Genomic DNA, 14,992 nt, shown 5'->3' with positions numbered 1-14,992 from the left:
ATAGTATCAGTACACAGACCCGGACAGATTCCAAAAAGAACAACAAAGTCAGATTCCTAAATCAGATTTCTTCTTCTTTCAAAATCAGATTTTTCTTCTTAAAATCTTTCTGTTTTAAAATCTGCCTATATCAGATTTTTCTCTTTCAAAAAGTGCCCTCAAATCTGATTTTTTTTTCTTTCAAAAAAAAAATTTCTCTTATCAGATTTTTCTCTTTCAAAAATCTGACTGAAAGCTCTCTTTTTTCCTTGTTTTTCTTTCTTCCAAAGAGCTCCCTTAAATCAGTCCCAATCCTCCTCTATTTATACAAGGTTGTCCTATACCCTTCTAGTGCTGTCAGGGCCCTTTTCTCCTTTAAAAAAAATCAGAAAAGTTCCATTAAAACTACTTTTGAATACTTTAAATCCTATTGAGTGCTATTATCCTGTTTTCAGCAGCCCATTATCCCTTGTTCCCCATTAGTATCTTAAATTATAGCCATTAACATCCCACTTTCAGTCCACTATTCTATCACATTACCCTTACTGTTCTGTCCCAAAAATATCCCAGAATTCCTACTGTAATTACTGTTATTACTGCCTTAAATTCAGAATCTAACAATACAGATTTTAAAATCTGTTTAAGTAGTTATAACCAATCCTATGATTTGAGACAGTACATCACATTTATGCACAAGAGTTGAATTTAAATAGATGATTCTCAATTGAGTACTGAACCTGAATAACACACACTAACATTACACAGAACATGCAGGATTATTTCAACTGAGATTCAAAACTGAACCAAAAAGCAAACAAATACAAGAGCATTGTCAATATACTGACAATGCCCTAAAACTCAATGCTCAGAAATCAACACATACACCACATTCATTTGAATTTACTGGTTTATTAAACAAGAACCAACTGATTAACAATAACTAATTAAATGGTTATAGCAAAATAATCTGCTCAAAACAGGTTGTCTCAGTCAACATTTTCAGAAGCAAGATTCACAATACAACTAATCGACGAACTTAATCGAGTCGATTACACACATTGTACATAATCACAATCAACATAAACAATTCACATTTAGAATCAAGTAGACGGGTAGGGGACAGTATAACAAAATTTGACTAGAAAATTATGAAAAATTAAACAAACTAATGAAACGAACATAGAATACACGTAGAATGCACATAAGAAATAGAATTTTCCTCTGAACCTTCAAATTCAACCGGACTCAACTCAATTTGGATTTGGACTTTGTTTGAAATCAAACAGACCTTAGTCGAAGTATTTTCTATTGAAAATACTTTGACTAAGGTCGATTAAACCTCAATCTTTCGTCTGAAGTGCACAGAATCCAAAAGTCTGGTATTTCTAGGGTTTTAGAAGGTTCGATTTGGGACTTAACCATTTCTGGTCAGATTCGAGGGGGACCAAATACGACACAAAGGTGAGGGTAGCCTAGGGGTCATTTGGTGTCAGTTTAGAACGGATCTGAGTTTGTTCTTGTTTGGTCCGAATCTTCAAAAGAAGATTCGAGAAGCTCGGAACTGATTCGAGCCAAACAAACATCAGATCCATAACAAGGCATGCTAGGGGGTACTATGGTGTTAACTAGGGGTTGTTTGGTTTAGATCTAAGCTCGGCTCGAATCTTCAAATGAAGATTCAAGAACCTTCAAGAAGATTCGAGCCAAGTGGCTAGCATATCTGGATAGAGGATGTTCAGGGGGTTCTAGGGTGTTATTTTGGTGACCGGCGGCGTTGTTGCCGCCGGGTTTCAGGCGGTGGGATCCTAGGGCGGCTAGGGTTAGGGGTGAGTTTCGGTAGGGACGATGAATAGGGAAGGAGGGGGGGTTGGGGGTTTGGCTAGGGGGCCGGGGTAAGGTTTTGGTCCTTATATAGGGGTGGGGTGGATTAATCTTGACCGTTGGATCAATGAGAATAGATGGCCAGGATTAGTTCACTTAGCCAAACGGTGTCGTTTGGTTTACTGCTGGGGTCGGGCTGAATCGGGGCACTGGGTCGGGTAATGGATATGGGTTAAGGTTCGTGGGATCTCAGCCGTTGGTTGGCTTTGATCCAACGATCCCTGATAAACTACAATCAAACGATGTCGTTTTGACTCATTTGATTTGGACCGGTGCCTGGGTTGCCTGATTGGGCCGAAGGGGGAGTAATTTGGTTTTGGGCATGGATTTTAATCCAGGTCCAATTTTTATTTTACAACTTATTTTATTTTATTCCATTTTATTATTAATTAATAAAATCCTAATCAAAAATTATAAAAACAAAATTATCATTACAATAATACTAATTATCTTTAAATAACCATTAACACGTAGATAAATCATTAATCACATAACGACACATTTAAAAATAGAACGAATGCATATTTTTTGTGATTTTATTTAAATTATCTTTCAAATGCATAATTAAATCCTATATGCATGCAACATGTATTTTATCTTAATTTGCATTTCATTATGACAAAGTAACATTTACGGACATAACACAAATATTTAACACCACGCAAAAATTCAAAAATTACACAGTAAAAGAAATTTATTTTATTTTTTGATTTATTTTGGAGTAGTTTCCGTAAGGCAAAAGTCACGTGCTCACAGCTGCCCCTCTTTGTGCGGAAACTCGAAGAGTTTTCGTGCAAAGATAAAATGAGCGGATACGAGCGATTTGTGCCCGTTCAAATACTCCGTGGGAAGCATTTTTTGAAAGATTTGACTGAACCTATGCTTCAAAGATTTCCTACATATCCTTGGCTATAAAGGAATCAGGTCAATGTAGTTCGGGAAGTTTTGGGTAGCTGGGACTACCGTGGGACTGTGATGTTACTGCTGCTTCGTGCTGTTTTTACTGCTTGCTGACCTCCTTATTACACCTTACTTCAAAGGTAATACAAAAACTAAACTAGATTATGGTACAGGAATTAAAAAAAACTTAACTAGATCATGCCCTTGCCTTTCTTGTTGTCTTGATATCTTGGTGACTCTTGGGCATTTGGCTTATTCCGTATTCTTTTTCATTATGTCCCGTATTTTCTTTTGGGACTCTTGTTGTTTCTTGCTGGGGATTTTGTTGGACTCCTCTGCTTTATTGATTCTAAATGTGCTCCTTTATCATATGAGCGGGCTTTTGATTTCAACACTTCAATTGTTTTCCCTCGTTCTCCAGGTGGGTGCCTTGACTGCTTCTTTTCTTTCTTCATCCTCGTTCTCCAGGTGGACGCCTGACTTCTTTTTAACTTCTTCATCCTCATTCTCCAGGTGGACGCCTGACTTCTTTTTAATTTCTTATCCTCATTCTCCAGGTGGACGCCTGATTTTTTTTTAAATTCTTATCCTCATTCTCCAGGTGGACGCCTGATTTCTTCAGTTCTTTGTCCTCATTCTCCAGGTGGACGCCTGACTTCTTTAATTCTTATCCTCGTTCTCCAGGTGGACGCCTGACTTCTTTAATTCTTATCCTCATTCTCCAGGTGGACGCCTGACTTCTTTAATTCTTATCCTCATTCTCCAGGTGGACGCCTGACTTCTTCAATTCTCATCCTCATTCTCCAGGTGGACGCCTGATTTCTTTTTAATTTCTTATCCTCATTCTCCAGGTGGACGCCTGATTTCTTCAATTCTTTGTCCTCATTCTCCAGGTGGACGCCTGAATTCTTTTCTCATCCTCATTCTCCAGGTGGACGCCTGACTTCTTCTTTTCTCATCCTCATTCTCCAGGTGGACGCCTGACTTCTTCAATTCTCATCCTCATTCTCCAGGTGGACGCCTGACTTTTTTTAATTCTCATCCTCATTCTCCAGGTGGACGCCTGACTTCTTTAATTCTTCATCCTCATTCTCCAGGTGGACGCCTGACTTCTTTAATTCTCATCCTCATTCTCCAGGTGGACGCCTGACTTCTTTAATTCTCATCCTCATTCTCCAGGTGGACGCCTGACTTCTTTAATTCTCATCCTCATTCTCCAGGTGGACGCCTGACTTCTTTAATTCTCATCCTCATTCTCCAGGTGGACGCCTGACTTCTTTAATTCTCATCCTCATTCTCCAGGTGGACGCCTGACTTCTTTAATTCTTATCCTCGTTCTCCAGGTGGACGCCTGACTTCTTTAATTTTCATCCTCATTCTCCAGGTGGACGCCTGACTTCTTCTTTTCTCATCCTCATTCTCCAGGTGGACGCCTGACTTCTTTAATTCTCATCCTCATTCTCCAGGTGGACGCCTGACTTCTTTAATTCTCATCCTCATTCTCCAGGTGGACGCCTGACTTCTTCTTTTCTCATCCTCATTCTCCAGGTGGACGCCTGACTTCTTTAATTCTCATCCTCATTCTCCAGGTGGACGCCTGACTTCTTTAATTCTCATCCTCATTCTCCAGGTGGACGCCTGACTTCTTCAATTCTCATCCTCATTCTCCAGGTGGACGCCTGACTTCTTTAATTCTTCATCCTCATTTTCCAGGTGGACGCCTGACTTCTTTAATTCTTCATCCTCATTCTCCAGGTGGATGCCTGACTTCTTTAATTCTCATCCTCATTCTCCAGGTGGACGCCTGACTTCTTTAATTCTTTACCAGGTATTTCCTGACACAAATATTGTCTTTGCCCCTGTTTTAAATCAAAGAAAACTTCGTTAGTTTAAAGCAGGGTGGTTAACTGGGGTATTCTTGCCGATGGTGAGGCTTCTCTTCGTCTCTTTTTTATTGCCTTGGAATGGTTGAAAAAGACCGTTTTGTCCTTGTAATTAATCCTTGACTATAGGATTTCCCTCTGTATGTTTTCCTTCAAATCCTTTTAACTATAATCATATGTCCCTTCTGACTTTGCTGATCCACTTTTGATTTCACTTTTCTTACACCTATATCTTTTTATCTCCCGCCTTTCATGGCCGTATTTTGCATCATGTAACCTTGAATCTTGGTAGTATACCTTGACATTCCTTCTTATTTGTTTGGAATAAAACTTATCTCAAAGCTTTAGAAAAGTAAGATTATTAGTGACGAAACGCGCTGATTTCGACAATTATAGAATGAAAAGAAAAATCCAAATTTGGATGACTGTCGGAGAAGGAATAAAACTTATCTGATTGGAGTTACTGACGCCAATGATCAGGGTATGCATTTCGGATTAATCAACCCAGTCTTTTAATCAATCTCCTCTCAATTGTCTCTTATTTTTGTTTTCCCCAAAATTTCCATAATTCAACTTCATTTTTCATTTCACAGACCTGTTGGACTTGCAATATCTCAAAGAGTTTTCACCGATAAACCTTCCTCATTTGTTCATTTCTCACTTCCTTTTCGCCTTATGGTGCCTACGAAGGTTTTCACCAATAAGACTCTCTCATTTTTACTTTTCTCTCAACTTCCGTCACCTTATGGTGCCCGTGTGGGTTTTCACCTATAAGAATCTCTCATTTTTACTTTCTTTTCTTGTTTGTACCAGAGTGTTATGAACCATCTTCATTTGCTTGTCTCAGCATTTTTCTAAGATTGATCGAAAGGTCTTTTTGGTATGGGGTTAGAAATGGAAAAGGTATTAAAAGCTAAAAAGTTCTTGGTATGGGTTAAAAATTACAACTCTTGGAATCTTTTTCTTATTTGCAATACAGTTTCTTTGCCCCAGTTTTTGATTGGGGTCACTTGACATAACCTTTTGTTCACATTATGTATATTGTGCACCCTATGACCGAGCCGTGAGGCGCCTACGTATCCTTCTTTGAGGAATCAGGTCAAACGTAGTTCACTAAATAATAGTGATTTTCTCTTCTTTTTTTTATTATTATTATTGTTATTATTATTATTGTTACTTCAATTTGATTTTCATCGATTCCAAGAGAGGGTAGGAACGAAACAAATTTGGCTCAAAAGGGGAAGCAAAGGGTATAGTGTTTGGATAGCATAATAAATTGCCTTTGTCATTCCAATCTTCGAAATAATGCTAAATACAAACATTCAAAAGTTATGCGTAATATCTCTTTACCGCGTCAGAATTGATCGCCATGTCCATGCATTTGCCTTCAATATTTGTTAAGCATAGTGCACCATTTGACAATACTCTGGTCACAATGAATGGTCCTTGCCAATTCGGGGCAAATTTGCCTTTCGCCTCAACCTGATGTGGAAGAATACGTTTCAGCACATGCTGACCCACTTCAAACTTCCGTGGACGCACCTTTTTGTTATATGCTCTTTCTATTCTTCTTTGATATAATTGACCATGACATACTGCGGCCAATCGTTTTTCATCAATCAAGTTTAACTGTTCCAGACGGGTTTTGACCCATTCATCATCATCAATCTTTGCTTCGGCGATGATCCGAAGGGAAGGAATCTCAACTTCTACAGGAATTACTGCTTCAGTGCCATATACCAATAAATAAGGAGTTGCTCCTACTGAAGTGCGAACAGTAGTGCGATATCCCAATAATGCAAATGGTAATTTTTCATGCAATTGTTTTGAACCTTCTACCATTTTCCGAAGTATCTTCTTTAGGTTTTTGTTGGCTGCCTCTACTGCTCCATTCGCCTTGGGCCGATATGGGGTAGAGTTGCGATGTGTAATCTTAAACTGTTGACATACTTCCTTCATTAAGTTGTTGTCAAGATTAGCACTGTTATCTGTGATGATCACCTTCGGGATTCCGAATCGACATATGATATTTGAGTGGACAAAATCGACCACAGCTTTCTTGGTCACTGATTTAAATGTTTTGGCCTCAACCCATTTGGTAAAATAATCAATGGCTACCAGAATGAACCTATGCCCATTGGATGCTGCCGGCTCAATTGGTTCAATCACATCCATGCCCCAAGCAACGAAGGGCCATGGTGCCGACATTGTGTGCAATTCGGATGGTGGAGAATGAATCAAATCTCCGTGTATTTGGAATTGATGACATTTGCGTACAAAACTGATACAATCTCGCTCCATGGTAAGCCAATAGTAACCAGCTCGGAGGATTTTCTTTGCCAACACATATCCACTCATGTGGGGTCCGCAAACTCCCGAATGTACTTCAGACATGACAGCTGTAGCTTGTCTGGCATCTATGCATCTTAATAATCCAAGATCTGGTGTTCTTTTATACAAAACTCCTCCGCTTAAGAAGAATCCATTTGCCAATCGCCTAATGGTCCTCTTTTGATCTCCTGTGGCTTGTGCGGGATATATCCCCATCCTAATATACTCCTTGATGTCGTGGAACCATGGTTCACCATCAAATTCTTCTTCGACCATATTGCAATAAGCGTGCTGATCGTGGACTCGAGTATGTATCAGATCTACATAAGCTTTGTCCGGATGATGTAACATTGATGTCAGGGTAGCCAATGCATCGACAACCTCATTACGGATTCTTGGAATATGTTGGAACTCCACTGATTGAAACCGCTGACAAAAATCATGTAGACATTGTTGGTATTGTATGAGTTTCAAGTCTCGAGTTTCCCATTCTCCTTGAATTTGATGTACCAAAAGATCTGAAACTCCCACGACTAAGATTTCTTGGATACCCATATCTGCGGCTAGCCTTAACCCCAAAATGCAAGCTTCATATTCAGCCATATTATTGGTGCAATAAAATCGCAATTGAGCCGTAACAGGATAGTGATGCCCTGTTTCAGAAATGATTACGGCTCCTATCCCGACTCCTTTCATGTTAGCGGCTCCATCAAAGAAAAGTTTCCAGCCAGGTTTTTTAATTCGCTCCACCTCGTCGATATGCATTGTTTCTTCATCAGGAAAATAGGTTTTCAACGGCTCGTATTCCTCATCGACCGGGTTTTCGGCTAAATGATCGGCCAGTGCTTGAGCCTTCATTGCAGTTCGAGCCACATAGATGATGTCAAATTCTATGAGCAATATCTGCCACTTTGCAAGTCTTCCTGTTGGCATAGGCTTTTGAAAAGTGTATTTCAATGGATCCAACCGAGAAATGAGGTAAGTAGTGTAGAATGACAAATAGTGTTTCAATTTTTGAGCTACCCATGTTAGGGCGCAACATGTCTTTTCCAGATGAGTATACTTAACCTCATAAACTGTGAACTTCTTGCTAAGGTAGTAGATGGCATGTTCTTTTCTGCCAGTGAGGTCATGTTGCCCCAATACACAACCAAATGAATTTTCCAAAACTGTTAAGTAAAGAATCAAAGGTCTTCCTGGCTCTGGCAGGACCAACACGGGTGGGTTCGACAAATACCCTTTTATTTTGTCGAACGCTTCTTGACACTCATCGGTCCATTTGACCGCAGCATCCTTTTTCAACAATTTGAAAATTGGCTCACAGGTTGTTGTGAGCTGAGCAATAAAGCTGCTGATGTAATTTAACCTTCCCAGCAAACTCATTACTTCAGTTTTGTTCCTTGGAGGTGGCAATTCTTGGATGGCTTTGATTTTTGATGGGTCTAGCTCGATACCTCGTCGACTGACTATGAATCCTAGCAACTTTCCAGATGGAACTCCAAATGCACATTTGGCAGGGTTAAGCTTGAGGTTGTACCTGCGAAGTCTTAAGAAGAACTTCCTCAAATCCCCAACGTGGTCGGCCTGATGTTTTGATTTTATGATCATATCGTCCACGTATACCTCAATCTCCTTGTGTATCATATCATGAAACACTGTGGTCATTGCTCTCATATAGGTTGCTCCGGCGTTCTTTAAACCGAATGGCATTACCCGGTAGCAATAAGTTCCCCATGGTGTGATGAATGCCGTCTTTTCTGCGTCTTCTTCATCCATTAGAATTTGATGATACCCGGCATAACAATCCACGAAAGATCCTATATCATGCTTGGCACAATTGTCGATCAAAATATGGATATTAGGTAATGAGAAATTATCCTTTGGACTTGCTTTGTTGAGATTGCGGTAGTCAACGCATACTCTAATTTTGCCGTCTTTCTTTGGTACAGGAACGATATTAGCCAACCAAACAGGATATCGAGTGACTCGAATGACCTTTGCTTCCAATTGTTTGGTGATTTCTTCCTTCATTCTCACACTCATGTCAGGCTTGAATTTTCTCAGCCTTTGCTTGACAGGAGGCACCGTTGGATCGGTGGGCAATTTGTAAACTACTAAATCAGTGTTCAGGCCCGGCATGTCGTCATATGATCATGCAAAAACAACTTTGAATTCTATGAGTGCTTTAATTAACTCTTCTCGGATCTTTGGTTCGAGACGGACACTTATTTTGGTTTCCCGGACATTACTCGTGTCCCCTATATTGATGTCTTCGGTATCACTCAAGTTAGGTTTGATTTTTTCCTCAAAGTGAATTAACTCTTTACTAATCTCTTCAAAAACCTCATCTTCATCATATTCTGATTCATAATCACAATATATTTCTTGAATTATTACTTCGGAACCAGATTGATTTTTAAGATTGGGCTGAGGATTCCTCATGCATGCCATATCACTAGAGCCAGCGTAAAAAGAACTGTACAGAAAAAAGAAAAAGAAAAGAAAAATATCAGGAATGACAATAAAAAGGAAACTGCTTTTTATTGGATGATGAAAGATAACAAGGTTTTCACACTTCAAACAAACTGTAAGATAAGCTTTGGGATTACAACCCTGAAATAACCCAAACAAACTCGAAAGAAAATCAAAATAAACTACCAAGACTCCTTTCGAATGGGGAGAGGAATGGCTTTCCAATTATTAAGATTTGTTTCTGGCCCAACGAATTGAACTTCCGCGTTGCTACACCCTTCTCCGCTTTCCAACATATTCACATCATCAAACAACTTCTCAAATCTTTCAATTAACTCCTCCTCAGGATTGACCCGGGATTTAGGAATTGCTGTTATCGGGCGATTTCTAGCACCGGTCTTGACAAAAGATTTTGACAGACGTGGGACTGGTTTTGGAAGAACCCATGCTTGGTGTTTCAACTTTCTGGCTTTTATTACGTCATTTATAGTGGGTGTGAACCCCAAACCGAATGTTCCCCAGTTCTCGGGGAGAGATAATGGTTGTATAATTCCTTGCAAAGATAAGCCCAGACCTTTGCCGGGTATAAAACCATTCTTTAACATTTCATAAGCTATCATGACTGATGCAGAGGATATCTTTGGATTCGGAAGGTATTTCCCCTCTGGAATTTTCTCTACCGACACTGTGTCGGATACTTGGTATACCCATGGTCCCTGGTCATTTTCTGTTCCCTCGACCGGTACAATGGTACTGCTGCGAGCATTTAAACTTTCTTCCCCATGCACAACTATTTCTTGATGATCCCATTCAAACTTGACAACCTGATGTAGTGTTGACGGGACTGCTTTAGCAGCATGGATCCATGGTCGGCCCAATAACAAGTTGTAAGAGACAGTTATGTCCAACACTTGAAATTCCATTGTGAATTCAACTGGCCCTATTGTTAGTTCCAACACTATGTCGCCAAATGAATCTCTGCTTCCACCGTCAAACCCCCGTACGCAGATACTATTCTTCTGGATCCTCTCCTCTTTAATTTTTAATTTGCTTAAAGTGGAGAGAGGGCAGATATTTGCACTTGACCCATTGTCAACCAATACCCGGGTTACTACAGAGTTTTCACATTTCACGGTGAGGTAAAGAGCTCTGTTGTGCTCAGTACCTTCCACAGGTAATTCATCATCAGCAAATGTAATTCTGTTTGTCTCAAAGATTCTGTTGGCTATTCTTCCTAAATGATTTACGGAGATCTTTTCAGGAACATGAGCCTCATTTAGGATTTTCATCAAAGCCATACGGTGCTCCTCTGAATGAATCAGTAATGACAACAATGAAATTTGAGCGGGCGTCTTCTTTAATTGATCCACAACAGAATAATCATGGAGTTTCATTTTTCTTAAAAACTCTTCCGCCTCTTCTTCCGTCACAGCTCTCTTTATTGGTGTTGGATTGTTTTTAGTTTTTCTTAACTCTTCGGGCGTAAAACATCTTCCCGAACGAGTCAAGCCTTGCACCTCACACACTTCTTCCTTTACTTCTTTTCCTTTGTACATTACAGTCACCCGTTCGTAGTTCCATGGGATGGCTTTGTTGTTGATGAACGGCAGCTGGATTACAGGTGCGATAATAACCCGATCTATATGGGCTCCTTCCACGAATACAATGGGTTTGTTAGCAACCCTTGGTACTATCATTTTTGGCCTTTCTTGTTTTGCGGTAACTTTGCTCGATGATCCCTCCTCGATTATCATAGATGGTCCATCACCGTTTCTGTTCTGCTTAGGTACCGGCTTCTCCTCTGTTAACTGCTTATCTGATTTGGCTTCATGAGACTTGATCATTATGACAGTTTGTGACGGCTTCTTTGTCTCCCCATCAGCTTGTATGATTTCTATCATATTAGCCTCTTGATGGGCTGGCATTGGATTTCTATTGATATTTGGGGCTTCGGGGGTTTGAACCTCGATTTTATTAGTATCAATCAGCTCTTGTATTGCATTTTTTAAATGCCAGCATTTCTCCGTATCATGGCCTGGTGCACCGGAGCAATATTCACAGCTAATGGTGTAATCCAGATTCTTTGGAGGAGGATTGGGTAGCTTGGATTGTATTGGTCTCAACATGTCTAGCTGTCTCAGCCTGTGGAACAGACCAGTGTAAGACTCTCCCAATGGAGTGTAAGTTTTCTTTTTCTGTTCTCTTTCCCCCTGAACGCTGGCCTCGGCCTGAAACCTGGTCCGGGATAGGCTCGTGGGTAAGTACTTGGTGTGTCAGGAGCACGCCAATTGGTGTGAACATGTGGCTGATTGTATGCTTGAGCATGGTTAATGGAGAAATGAGGCTCCGAAGGGTGATAGTAGTGTTGGGATGAATCATGGTGGTAAGCTGATTGGCGAGGTCGTTGTTGATTATAGTAAAGCGGTGAACCTCTGGGTCCCGACCAAATTCCTGAATCAACTACCGCTGCTTCCTCCCTCTTCTTTCTTCCGATTCCTCCTACCCCGCCTTGAATAGCTTGAGTAGTTGCCTTAATTGCTGAATAGCTCATAATTTTATTTGTTTTGAGACCTTCTTCCACCATACCTCCCATCTTCACCACTTCGTTGAATGATTTTCCAACCGCTGAAACCAGATGGGCATAGTAAGTTGGCTCCAAGGCTTGGAGGAAGTAGTCTACCATTTCGCTCTCCTTCATAGGAGGATCCACTCTTGCTGCCTGTTCTCTCCACCGAAAACCATACTCTCTGAAACTTTCATTGTTTTTCTTCTCAAATTTTGTCAAATATAATCGATCTGGGATGATTTCCAGATTGTATTGGAAATGGTATGCGAATGCTTGTGCCAGGTCATCCCAGGTGTACCATCTCCCATGGTCCTGGCGTGTATACCACTCCAAAGCTGATCCGCTTAAACTTTGACAGAAGTAAGCCATCAATAATTCATCCTTTCCCCCAGCTCCTCGCATCTTGCTACAGAAACCCCTTAAGTGGGCTACTGGGTCGCCGTGCCCGTTGTATAGGTCAAATTTGGGCATCTTGAAGCCAACTGGTAATTGTACATTGGGGAATAAGCACAAATCTTTGTATGCTACACTGACTTGCCCACCTAATCCTCGCATGTCTCTGAACGATTGTTCTAAACTCTTGACCTTCCTGAACATCTCTTCTTGTTCAGCATTTTTGGCTGGCTTGTCAATTTCGGTTGGGAGATCAAAACGAGGAGCAGTTGAATTAATTTCGGAGGCTTTGAGGATGGGTTCCGGGGGGTAATATTGGTTGTCCTGGGCTTGGAATGTAGGCTCACTAGGAGATTTGTGAAATGTAGCAGGGGGAGGTGCTACGAAAACAGGAGTCATAGGTGGAGGAAAGTATGGAACTGGTTTCGGAGGTGGAGACTGTGGTGTCTGAGAGGTGGTGCCTCGGTAGTGCTGGTAAATGGGGAAGTTTGGGGATAATTCAGTGGTAATATTATCCTGAGTTTGGGTCATTGATGGAGCAGGGTTATTTGGGTAAGATGGGGGTAACTGTACTGTAGACCAGGCTTGGTACATCTCAGCCATTTGCTGCTTGAGTTTAAACATCTCTTCTTTCATTTTCCCGACATCCATCTCCTCTAGCTCCATACCTGTGTCAACATCTGGGACAGACATACTTTCGGGTATTGGTCCTTTTGATATTGTGTGATAGTGATAATATGCCAGTATACTCTTTAGAGAAACTAACTGCTTGAATTCTGGAAATGAACAAACTTGTTAGTTTTGAGAGTTTAACACATATATAATCACACGTTGAGATGCAATGCTCCTAGACAAATAATCCCTTTCTGTTATGCATTTGCTCGACTGCTTGTGTTGTCCCAGCTTTCTTATTGTTATTCACTTCTATTTATTATATATATCTTTCATCGTGGTGGTCGAATCTTATAGAGATTGCCTACGTATCATGCCCTTACATGAATCAGACCTTGCGTAGTTCGGACTAAAGGCAATCACTTTTATTAATTATACAAAGATGGAATTACATTTGAAAACTTTAAGAAAATGTCTTGAAACACACACACACTTAAATCAAAATAAAAGATACAATTCTTAACATCTCACAACGTGCCCCACTTTCCACTTGTGTTGTATATTATTAGACTATTTGCTCAATGTGGAGCTTGACCTGGATGACCTCCCAGCATACGATACATCCTTTCCAACTCCATTGCTAGATGACGAGCAAAAGTGGGTGCATGCTCTGTAAACCTTTCATAATCCATTCCTTGGCAGTTTACATAACTTTGAGATGTGAAGACTGCCAGGTCATGGATTTGTGCCCTGAAACCTTGGAGACGTTGGTCTTGGTCTTGCAATGGCTGCTGACGAGTGGTGGCTATATCTCTGACACGGTTTTCACGATCTAGAGCTAATTCTAACAAAGCTCGGAGTCTGGCCTGCTCTAATCTTGCTTGCGCTCTTTCTCTGTCGAGGTCTGCTTGTTGATGTTCTCTGTTGCATCTTCTTGCCTCTTCTAGTTGTGCACGAAGCTGGTTTTCTGATCGTATCCAATGGTCCTTTTCCTTCTTGAATTGTGCCCTGTCTTTTTCGGATTGCCTATCTTGGCGTTCCTTATTAGACATGGCTTCTTCGTTTATTCGTTGGATCCTTTCTTTTGCTTTGCTCAACGTCCTTTCGTTTTTTGCAAGAATAGAATCATAATCTTGCATTCTTTCAAAAAGATTGGCGATGGTTTTTTGATCCTTCCAGCTCCTCTTTGGTGTTTCAGAAACTCTTTTCATTTTTTGGAATCGAGCATGAAGATTTTCATTCTCACAAGCTAGACTCTTCTTCTTGCCTTCGGCTTCTTGTGCTTGCAAATCTTTCTCCAAACTGAGGCTTCTCAGATTTTCTTTTAGGGCATGGATAGTTGCTTTGTACCCTTTTTCCTTTTCTCCCCAGATCAACCGCTCTTGGATTTTATCATTGAAATTTTGAACATGGGGTCTTTTTGTTGGCCTTCTTAGCTCAGGCTCTGGTACATCATCCACGCGAGACCGTTTTTCAAACCACCTTGCATATCCGGGATTTATCTCACCCTTTGTAGTGTCTGGGACTTGAGTATCACTTTTTAAGTATCGACATCCATTCCACATCTGCTGAAGTAGAGCCTCGGGAATAGTGGCTTCTGGGTGTAATTCGATTACTTGCATACTCAAATCTTCATCATCAGGAACTACTTGATATCTCCCTAGTTGCCTTAAGACTCTTAGTGGCGCATACGGCTGAATGCTTCTCAATCCCAATAGTAGTAGATAACTATTTGAGGTTGACATGTGTATTACTTCCCTCATCGGGAGCCATCCCAAAGTCCATTCAATCTGATTTGCCGTTAAAGCCTTTAGATGAGATACCCATGCTTCTATTCCTTCTGGAGCCTGATAATTTTTTGTTCTTTCCTCATACCTCTCGATGCAATTATCATTGTTTGACCCATACTGTATGATCTTGGCTGTTGTTGGAGATGTTCCATCACCCACATTTGCAACAAAATTTTGCATCCTTC

Source organism: Nicotiana tabacum, chromosome 20 (genome assembly GCF_000715075.1).
Source record: "Nicotiana tabacum cultivar K326 chromosome 20, ASM71507v2, whole genome shotgun sequence".
Classification (NCBI taxonomy): Eukaryota; Viridiplantae; Streptophyta; class Magnoliopsida; order Solanales; family Solanaceae; genus Nicotiana; species Nicotiana tabacum.
This window is presented reverse-complemented; position numbering follows the sequence as displayed.